Below are 4,493 nucleotides of genomic sequence, written 5' to 3'. Positions count from 1 at the left end.
CTTTTATTTCTTTTAATTTGTCAAACACACTAAAAAATAAAAAAAATTATTAAAAAAATATATCTTTTTTAGCAATTTAATAACCCCAAAACACACTAAATATCTTTGATCAATTTTTAACTTTTTATTTTGGTAGATATATCTTTATTCAGTTTAAAATCATATGTATCGGAGTGTTTAAATTCAAATCAATTTAATAAAAAATTGTCTTCCAATCTTATCCAATTCAAACTAGAACTAATTAAAATCTTAATTATTTATATTTTATATTGAATTAGATTCCATTTCTAACCAACATCACCCATGATATCAAATCTAGAATAGAGAAATTGTTGGTGAAAAAAAATGAGTTAAATTTTCAGCAAAATCGTTTCTTTGAACAGAGATACTTTTTTTTAGTGTGAAAAATATCAATTTAAAAGTAAAAATAAACAACTATTAAATAAATTATATCTATTATTAATAATAATTATTGTTATTAAACGATAGATAATATATTCTGAAGAATTTTAATGCGTTGTTGTTATTTAAAATACAGATATTTTTCACCAAATACATAAGACACTTGACTGTTAAACTTTAGGCTCAACTACTAAAAATTAGAATTGTTTATTACGGATAAAAATACTAGTTCTAATATAATACACAAATGTATTAATGCTAACTTAATACATGAATGATGCACAAGTGAGCTAATACTAACTTTATGTATAAATGAACTGATGCTAACTAATGCCACTGGTACGATGAAAACTGAACTAATGCAATTTAACAAATTCTAATAGAATACATAAATGCACTAATGCTAACTAATGTGAGAAAACTGAACAAATGCAATTTAAGAAAAAAAATAGAAACAGAACAAATCCAGTTTCTGCAATTTTAATACAAATAATCTAAATTACAGAATACAACAAGTTAACTAGATTTCAAAATACAAGCATAATTTTATAAACTAAATTCTCATAATAGAAGTATAATGAACTAAATTCTCAAGGACCTATTTGTCCTTCGAACTTTATTCCCCTTCTAGCGTGGCACCGTAACGGACACATGGACACTGGACAAGTCACGTCAGCCAGTTCCGTTTGGTGTATGAGAGGCAAATAGACAGAAGGATTAAATTGTCCTCCGTTTGTTAAAGTTATGAATTTTTTTGTATTTAAATTTTGTCAGGGATGTATTTGTCACAAATTTAAAAAGTCAGGAACCTATCTGTCCTTTTCCCATAACCTTATAAGTGCAAGAAAAAATACTAAAAAACTCTGGTAGATAATAGTCATAAAAAAAAGGAGTACTCCAATAGAGTAACAACCAAATTGGAGGACACAACCATTCCACATTTGGTAGTATTTTGTTGGTGTTTGTATCTTCCAAGTTTAAGATTCCCGTATTTCGCAGGCTGGGTTTGTCAGGAGTGTATAACTCCACTTGGTTGTCTATGTAGTATATATGATTCCCTTGCAATAAGGGGGAATTTCCAGGAAACATTTGAATAGAGGAATTATATCTAATCATTACTGCATAATCCTCTAAACTATGTATTCTTGACCATTTCTTTGAATTCTTGAACACATCAAATTTAATGCACATGTGGAGCATTTCCATAGCCTCCGAATCATGTTTAACTATCATTAACAAACTGCCGTCAACACAATCAATTATATACTTGTTCCTGTTGCAATTAAGGTAGGCAGGATATGGGCAACATAACGTGGTAGATCTGTTCCTTTTCAAGAATATGGCTCAAACAAGAGTCGTGAGTAGTGTTAGGTAATAACAGCCACGGGTTTCTTTTATGATTTGGAATACTTGAAAGTTTAGAGTTCCATTCCTTACAAACCAATCGAAGTCGAATGGAATCATGGTAGGAATACAGATGCTCTGTAATTTGATACAAAAGATCAGGATGTAGGTTCGATCATCGATCAATTTTGGCCATATAAGTCACAAGGAAAAATTCAAACAACAAAAAGAAAAGAATGACGCTAGCCCTCAACTTCGAGCTGATTATATTTATATATAGTATTTAAGGGTGTGTTTGGAAACCATTTTTAGAAAAGATTTTATTTTAAATATTTTTTTAAAAGATCTTTTATGAAAGTAAAAATAATTTTATATTTGGATATCTTATGTAAAAAGATTATTTGTCAAACACACTAAATATCTTTAATCGATTTTTAACTTTTTATTTTGGTAGATATATCTTTACTCAGTTTAAAATCGTATGTATCAGAGTGTTTAAATTCAAATCAATTTAATAAAAAATTGTCTTCCAATCTTATCCAATTCTAACTAGAACTAATCAAAATCTTAATTATTTATATTTTATATTGAATTAGATTCCATTTCTAACCAACATCACCCATGATATCAAATCTAAAATAGAGAAATTGTTGGTGAAAAAAATGAGTTAAATTTTCAGCAAAACCGTTTTTTTGAACAGAGATACTTTTTTTTTGAGAGTGAAAAATATCATTTTAAAAGTAAAAATAAACAACTATTAAATAAATTATATCTTTACGAAAATATCTTTAATTTCTTTAAGCAAATGGTAAACAACATAGGGATGTTAATGTTTAGGCATTTGAAACAAAAAATTAATAATTATTGTTATTAAACGATAGATAATGTATTTTGAAGAATTTCAATGCATTGTTGTTATTTAAAATACAGATATTTTTTACCAAATACATAAGATACTTGACTGTTAAACTTTAGGCTCAACTGCTGAAAATCAGAATTATTTATTACAGATGAAAATACTAGTTCTAATATAATACACAAATACACTAATGCTAACTTAATACATGAATGATGCACAAGTGAACTAATGCTAACTTCATGCATAAATGAACTGATGCTAACTAATGCCACTGGTACGATGAAAACTGAACTAATGCAATTTAACAAATTCTAATAAAATACACAAATACACTAATTCTAACTAATGCTAACTAATGTGAGAAAACTGAACTAATGCAATTTAAGAAAAAAAAGTAGAAACAGAACAAGCCCAATTTCTTCAATTTTAATACAACTAATCTAAATTGCAGAATTCAACAAGTTAACTAGATTTCAAAATACAAGCATAATTTTATAAACTAAATTCTCATAATAGAAGCATAATGAACTAAATTTTCAAGGACCTATTTGTCCTTCGAACTTTATTTGTAAAACGACGTCAAGGACTTATTTGTCCTTCGAACTTTATTTCCCTTCCAGCGTGGTACCGTAACGGACACCTGGACACCGTTTCAACCACGTCAGCTAGTTCCGTTTGGTGTATGAGAGGCAAATAGACGGAATGATTAAATTGTCCTCCGTTTGTTAAAGTCAGTGACTTTTTTGTACTTAAATTTTATTAGGGATGTATTTGTCAAAAATTTAAAAAGTCAGGGACCTATCTATCCTTTTCCCGTAACTTTATAAGTGCAAGAAAAAACACTAACAAATTCTGGTAGATAATAGCCACAAAAAAAAAAGTAGTACTCCATTAGAGTAACAACCAAGTTGGAGGATACAACCATTCCACATTTGGTGATATTTTGTTGATGTTTGTATCTTCCAAGTTTAAGATGCCCATATCTCGCAGGCTGGGTTTGCCAAGAGTGTGCAACTCCACTTGGTTGTCTGTGGAGTATACATGATTTCCCTTGCAATAAGGGGAATTGCCAGGAAACATTTAAATAGAGGAATTATATCCAATCATTACTGCATAATCCTCTAAACTATGTATTCTTGACCATTCCTTTAAATTCTTGAACACATCAAATTTATTGCACATATGGAGCAATTCCATAGCCTCAGAATCATGTTTAACTATCATTAACAAATTGCCGTCAACACAACCAATCATATACTTGTTCTTGCTGCAATTAAGGTATATCAGGATATGGGCAACATAACATGGTAGATCTACTCTTTTTCAAAAATATGGCTCAAACAAGAGTCGTGAGTAGTGCCAGGTAACAACAGCCACGAGTTTCTTTTATGATTTGGAATGCTTGAAAATTTAGAGTTCCATTCCTTACAAACCAATCAAAGTCGAATGGAATCATGATAGGAATACAGATGCTCTGTAATTTGATACAGAAGATCAGGATGCAGGTTCGACCATCGATCAATTTCGGCCATATAAGTCACAAGGAAAAATTCAAACAACAAAAAGAAAAGAATGACGCTAGCCCTAAACTTCGAGCTGATTATATATAGTATTTAAGGGTGTGTTTGGAAACTATTTTTAGAAAAGATTTTATTTTAAATATTTTTTTTAAAAGATCTTTTATGAAAGTAAAAGTGATTTTATGTTTGGATATCTTATGTAAAAAGATTTTTTTATTTATTAATTATGTTGGAAAAAAATAAGATTAAAGTATTTATTTATTTATTTATTATATGAAAAATATCTTTCTTTTTTTAAAATATAAATTGTAACTTTTCAAAAAAATATTTTTTTTTGTTTTTTCTAATACTTTTATTTCTTTTAATTT

The 4,493-nt window shown here is 28.5% G+C and overlaps 1 long non-coding RNA gene across 1 annotated transcript in view; it reads left to right on the top strand.

Annotated features, from left to right (window-relative positions):
• LOC110268293 overlaps window positions 1–4,493 on the top strand; it is an 8,995-nt gene that overhangs the window by 1,730 nt on the left and 2,772 nt on the right. The gene's annotated exons all lie outside the window — the stretch shown is intronic.

Source organism: Arachis ipaensis, chromosome B10 (assembly GCF_000816755.2).
Source record: "Arachis ipaensis cultivar K30076 chromosome B10, Araip1.1, whole genome shotgun sequence".
Taxonomy (NCBI): Eukaryota; Viridiplantae; Streptophyta; class Magnoliopsida; order Fabales; family Fabaceae; genus Arachis; species Arachis ipaensis.
Note: the sequence above shows the minus strand (reverse complement) of the source record. Positions and strands in the feature narration are given on the sequence as shown.